The sequence below is a fragment of the Schistocerca gregaria genome, unplaced genomic scaffold (assembly GCF_023897955.1).
Source record: "Schistocerca gregaria isolate iqSchGreg1 unplaced genomic scaffold, iqSchGreg1.2 ptg000229l, whole genome shotgun sequence".
Taxonomy (NCBI): Eukaryota; Metazoa; Arthropoda; class Insecta; order Orthoptera; family Acrididae; genus Schistocerca; species Schistocerca gregaria.
Window position 1 is genome coordinate 5,277,451 of NW_026061748.1, and position 7,098 is coordinate 5,284,548.

A 7,098-nucleotide genomic window follows, 5' to 3' on the forward strand; every position below is an offset into this window, starting at 1 on the left:
CTGCGGTGTGCCGAAACACTAAAAGCACCATAGTAGAAGACAGATGAAGCTTCTAAGTTGATGTAATAGCCAGTAAGAAGTAGTACAATTCAAGTTTTAGTTATCAATTATTGACTTCTTAGCTGGCTTTGGTGCCTTGGACATGAGCTAGGACCTTAACATTTTGCATGAAAGGAGGACTAGTAGCCGCGTTGTACGGGAGAATGTGAAAAGTGTTCATATGTAGTAAAAACCTGAGAAATCAGTCCGTTTTCGTCATTTGTTATCAAATTGACTTAAAGCCAGATCGTCACATTGGCCGCTCTTCTCTCTGAATCGTTTACATTTATCGTCTGCAAAGCTATGTCGCGTGCTGCGGTATGCGGAGAGAATAAAAGCACCATAGTAGAACACAGAAGTAGCTTCTAAGTTGAAGTAATAGCCAGTAAGAAGTAGTACAATTCAAGTTTTAGCTGTCGATGATTCACTTTTTAGCCGGCTGTGGTGGCTTGGACATCACCTAGGACCTTAAGATTTTGCATGAAAGGAGGACTAACAGCCACGTTGCACGGGAGAATGTGAAAAGTGTTCATATGTAGTAAAAACCTGAGAAATCCGACCGTTTTCGTCATTTGTTATCGAATCGGCTTAAAGCTAGATCGTCACATTGGCCGCTCTTCTCTCTGAAACGGTTGTACTTATCGTCTGCAAAGCTATGTCGAGTGCTGCTGTATGGGGAAATACTAAAATCACCACAGTAGAACACAGAAGAAGCTGCTAAGTTGAAGTAATAGCCAGTAAGAAGTAGTACAATTCAAGTTTTAGGTATTAATTATTGACTTTTTACCCTTGTTTGGTGACTTGAACATGTGCTAGGAACTTAAGATTTTGCATGAAAGGAGGACTAGCAGCCGCGTTGCATGGGAGAATGTGAAAAGTGTTCATATGTAGAAAAAACCTGAGAAATCCTCCGTTTTCGTCAATTGTTCTCGAGTCGACTTAGCGTCAGATCGTCACACTGGCCGCTCTCCTCTCTGAAACAGTTGTACTTATCGTCTGCAAAGCAATGTCACGTGCTGCGGTATGCGGAGATACTAAAAGCACCATAGTAGAACACAGATGAAGCTTCTAAGTTGATGTAATAGCCAGTAAGAAGTAGTACAATTCAAGTTTTAGATATCGATTATTGACTTTTTACCCTTCTTTAATGCCTTGGACATGAGCTAGGGATTATGATTTTGCATGAAAGGAGGACTAGCAGCCGCGTTGCATGGGAGAATATGAAAAGTGTTCATATGTAGGAAAAACCTGAGAAATCCGTCCGTATTCGTCATTTGTTGTCGAGTCGACTTAGAGCCAGATCGTCACACTGGCCGCTCTCCTCTCTGAAACGGTTGTACGTATCGTCTGCAAAGCTATGTCGCGTGCTGCGGTATGCGGAGACACGAAAATGCACCATAGTAGAACACAGATGAAGTTTCTAAGTTGATGTAATAGCCAGTAAGAAGTAGTAGAATTCAAGTTTTAGGTATCGATTATTGACTTTTTACCCTTCTTTGGTGCCTTGGACATGAGCTAGGGATTATGATTTTGCATGAAAGGAGTACTAGCAGCGGCGTTGCATGGGAGAATGTGGAAAGTGTTCATATGTAGGAAAAGCCTGAGAAATACGTCCGTTTTCGTCATTTGTTGTCGAGTCCACTTAGAGCCAGATCGTCACACTGGCCGCTCTCCTCTCTGAAACAGTTGTACTTATCGTCTGCAAAGCAATGTCACGTGCTGCGGTATGCGGAGACACTAAATGCACCATAGTACAACACAGATGAAGCTTCTAAGTTGATGTAATAGCCAGTAAGAAGTAGTACAATTCAAGTTTTAAGTATCGATTATTGACTTTTTACACTTCTTCGGTGCATTGGACATGAGCTAGGAACCTCACATTTTGCATGAAAGGAGGACTAGCAGCCGAGTTGCACGGGAGAATATGAAAAGTTTTCATATGTAGTAAAAACCTGAGAAATCCGTCAGTTTTCGTCATTTGTTATCGAATCGACTTAAAGCCAGATCGCCACATTGGCCGCTCTTCTGTCTGAAACGGTTACGTTTATTGTCTGCAAAGCTATGTCGCGTGCTGCGGTATGGGGAGACACTAAAAGCTCACAGTAGAACACAGATGAAGCTTCTAAGTTGATGTAATAGCCAGTAAGAAGTAGTAGAATTCAAGTTTTAGGTATCGATTATTGACTTTTTACCCTTCTTTGGTGCCTTGGACATGAGCTATGAACTTAAGATATTGCATGAAACGTGGACTAGCAGCCGAGTTGCACGGGAGAATGTGAGAAGTGTTCATATGTAGGAAAAACCTGAGAAATCCGTCCGTTTTCGTCATTTGTTATCGAGTCGACTTAAAGCCAGATCGTCACATTAGCCGCTCTTCTGTCTGAAACGGTTACATTTATCATCTGCAAAGCTATGTCGCGTGCTGCGGTATGCGCAGACACGAAAATGCACCATCGTAGAACACAGATGAAGCTCCTAAGTTCATGTAATAGCTAGTAAGAAGTAGTACAATTCAAGTTTTAGGTATCGATTATTGACTTTTTACCCTTCTTTGGTGCCTTGGACATGAGCTATGGACTTTTGATATCGCATGAAAGGAGGACTAGCAGCCGCGTTGCATGGGAGAACGTGAAAAGTGTTCATATGTAGGAAAAAAATGAGAAATCCGTCCGTTTTCGTAATTTGTTATCGAGTCGACTTAAAGCCAGATCGTCACCTTGGCCGCTCTGCTGTCTGAAACGGGTACATTTATCGTCTGCAAAGCAATGTCAAGTGCTGCGGTATGCGGAGACGCAAAAAGCACCATAGTAGAACACAGATGAAGCTCCTAAGTTGATGTAATAGGTAGTAAGAAGTAGTACAATTCAAGTTTTAGGTATCGATTATTGACTTTTTACATTTCTTTGGTGCCTTGGACATGAGCTACGGACTTATGAATTTGCATGAAAGGAGGACTACCAGCCGCGTTGCATGGGAGAATGTGAAAAGTGTTCATATGTAGGAAAAACCTAAGAAATCCGTCCGTTTTCGTCATTTGTTATCGAGTCGACTTAAAGCCAGATCGTCACCTTGGCCGCTCTGCTGTCTGAAATGGTTACATTTATCGTCTGCAAAGCAATGTCAAGTGCTGCGGTATGCGGAGACACAAAAAGCACCACAGTAGAACACAGATGAAGCTCCTAAGTTGATGTAATAGCTAGAAAGAAGTAGAAACATTCAAGTTTTAGGTATCGATTATTGACTTTTTACCCTTCTTTGGTACCTTGGACATGAGCTAGGAACTTAATATTTTGCATGGAAGGAGGACTAGCAGCCGCGTTGAGCGTGAGAATGTGAAAAATGTTCATATGTAGTAAAAACCTGAGAAATCCGTCAGTTTTCGTCATTTGTTATCGAATTGACTTAAAGCCAGATCGTCACATTTGCTGCTCTTCTGTCTGAAAAGGATACATTTATCATCTGCAAAGCTATGTCGCGTGCTGCGGTAGGCTGAGACACAAAAAGCACCATAGTAGAACACAGATGAAGCTCTTAAGTTGATGTAATAGCTATTAAAAAGTAGTACAATTTAAGTTTTAGGTAACGATTATTGACTTTTTACCCTTCTTTGGTGCTTTGGACATGAGCTAGGAACTTAAGATATTGCATGAAACGTGGACTAGCAGCCGAGTTGCACGGGAGAATGTGAGAAGTGTTCATATGTAGTAAAAACCTGAGAAATCCGTCCGTTTTCGTCATTTGTTATCGAATCGACTTAAAGCCAGATCGTCACATTGGCCGCTCTTCTGTCTGAAACAGTTACATTTATCGTCTGCAAAGCTATGTCAGGTGCTGTGGTATGCGGAGACAATAAAAGCACCATAGTAGAACACAGATGAAGCTTCTAAGTTGATGTAATTGCCAATAAGAAGTAGTACAATTCAAGTTTTAGGTATCGATTATTGGCTTTTTACCCTTCTTTGGTGCATTGGTCATGAGCTAGGAACTTAAGATATTGCATGGAATGAGGACTAGCAGCCGCGTTACACGGCAGAATGTGCAAAGTGTTCATATGTAGTAAAAACCTGAGAAATCCGTCCGTTTTCGTCATTTGTTATCGAATCGACTTAAAGCCAGATCGTCACATTGGCCGCTCTTCTCTCTGAAACGGTTGTACTTATCGTCTGCAAAGCTATGTCGAGTGCTGCTGTATGGGGAAATACTAAAATCACCACAGTAGAACACAGAAGAAGCTGCTAAGTTGAAGTAATAGCCAGTAAGAAGTAGTACAATTCAAGTTTTAGGTATTAATTATTGACTTTTTACCCTTGTTTGGTGACTTGAACATGTGCTAGGAACTTAAGATTTTGCATGAAAGGAGGACTAGCAGCCGCGTTGCATGGGAGAATGTGAAAAGTGTTCATATGTAGGAAAAACCTGAGAAATCCTCCGTTTTCGTCAATTGTTCTCGAGTCGACTTAGCGTCAGATCGTCACACTGGCCGCTCTCCTCTCTGAAACAGTTGTACTTATCGTCTGCAAAGCAATGTCACGTGCTGCGGTATGCGGAGATACTAAAAGCACCATAGTAGAACACAGATGAAGCTTCTAAGTTGATGTAATAGCCAGTAAGAAGTAGTACAATTCAAGTTTTAGATATCGATTATTGACTTTTTACCCTTCTTTAATGCCTTGGACATGAGCTAGGGATTATGATTTTGCATGAAAGGAGGACTAGCAGCCGCGTTGCATGGGAGAATATGAAAAGTGTTCATATGTAGGAAAAACCTGAGAAATCCGTCCGTATTCGTCATTTGTTGTCGAGTCGACTTAGAGCCAGATCGTCACACTGGCCGCTCTCCTCTCTGAAACGGTTGTACGTATCGTCTGCAAAGCTATGTCGCGTGCTGCGGTATGCGGAGACACGAAAATGCACCATAGTAGAACACAGATGAAGTTTCTAAGTTGATGTAATAGCCAGTAAGAAGTAGTAGAATTCAAGTTTTAGGGATCGATTATTGACTTTTTACCCTTCTTTGGTGCCTTGGACATGAGCTAGGGATTATGATTTTGCATGAAAGGAGTACTAGCAGCGGCGTTGCATGGGAGAATGTGGAAAGTGTTCATATGTAGGAAAAGCCTGAGAAATACGTCCGTTTTCGTCATTTGTTGTCGAGTCCACTTAGAGCCAGATCGTCACACTGGCCGCTCTCCTCTCTGAAACAGTTGTACTTATCGTCTGCAAAGCAATGTCACGTGCTGCGGTATGCGGAGACACTAAATGCACCATAGTACAACACAGATGAAGCTTCTAAGTTGATGTAATAGCCAGTAAGAAGTAGTACAATTCAAGTTTTAAGTATCGATTATTGACTTTTTACACTTCTTCGGTGCATTGGACATGAGCTAGGAACCTCACATTTTGCATGAAAGGAGGACTAGCAGCCGAGTTGCACGGGAGAATATGAAAAGTTTTCATATGTAGTAAAAACCTGAGAAATCCGTCAGTTTTCGTCATTTGTTATCGAATCGACTTAAAGCCAGATCGCCACATTGGCCGCTCTTCTGTCTGAAACGGTTACGTTTATTGTCTGCAAAGCTATGTCGCGTGCTGCGGTATGGGGAGACACTAAAAGCTCATAGTAGAACACAGATGAAGCTTCTAAGTTGATGTAATAGCCAGTAAGAAGTAGTAGAATTCAAGTTTTAGGTATCGATTATTGACTTTTTACCCTTCTTTGGTGCCTTGGACATGAGCTATGAACTTAAGATATTGCATGAAACGTGGACTAGCAGCCGAGTTGCACGGGAGAATGTGAGAAGTGTTCATATGTAGGAAAAACCTGAGAAATCCGTCCGTTTTCGTCATTTGTTATCGAGTCGACTTAAAGCCAGATCGTCACATTAGCCGCTCTTCTGTCTGAAACGGTTACATTTATCATCTGCAAAGCTATGTCGCGTGCTGCGGTATGCGCAGACACGAAAATGCACCATCGTAGAACACAGATGAAGCTCCTAAGTTCATGTAATAGCTAGTAAGAAGTAGTACAATTCAAGTTTTAGGTATCGATTATTGACTTTTTACCCTTCTTTGGTGCCTTGGACATGAGCTATGGACTTTTGATATCGCATGAAAGGAGGACTAGCAGCCGCGTTGCATGGGAGAACGTGAAAAGTGTTCATATGTAGGAAAAAAATGAGAAATCCGTCCGTTTTCGTAATTTGTTATCGAGTCGACTTAAAGCCAGATCGTCACCTTGGCCGCTCTGCTGTCTGAAACGGGTACATTTATCGTCTGCAAAGCAATGTCAAGTGCTGCGGTATGCGGAGACGCAAAAAGCACCATAGTAGAACACAGATGAAGCTCCTAAGTTGATGTAATAGGTAGTAAGAAGTAGTACAATTCAAGTTTTAGGTATCGATTATTGACTTTTTACATTTCTTTGGTGCCTTGGACATGAGCTACGGACTTATGAATTTGCATGAAAGGAGGACTACCAGCCGCGTTGCATGGGAGAATGTGAAAAGTGTTCATATGTAGGAAAAACCTAAGAAATCCGTCCGTTTTCGTCATTTGTTATCGAGTCGACTTAAAGCCAGATCGTCACCTTGGCCGCTCTGCTGTCTGAAATGGTTACATTTATCGTCTGCAAAGCAATGTCAAGTGCTGCGGTATGCGGAGACACAAAAAGCACCACAGTAGAACACAGATGAAGCTCCTAAGTTGATGTAATAGCTAGAAAGAAGTAGAAACATTCAAGTTTTAGGTATCGATTATTGACTTTTTACCCTTCTTTGGTACCTTGGACATGAGCTAGGAACTTAATATTTTGCATGGAAGGAGGACTAGCAGCCGCGTTGAGCGTGAGAATGTGAAAAATGTTCATATGTAGTAAAAACCTGAGAAATCCGTCAGTTTTCGTCATTTGTTATCGAATTGACTTAAAGCCAGATCGTCACATTTGCTGCTCTTCTGTCTGAAAAGGATACATTTATCATCTGCAAAGCTATGTCGCGTGCTGCGGTAGGCTGAGACACAAAAAGCACCATAGTAGAACACAGATGAAGCTCTTAAGTTGAT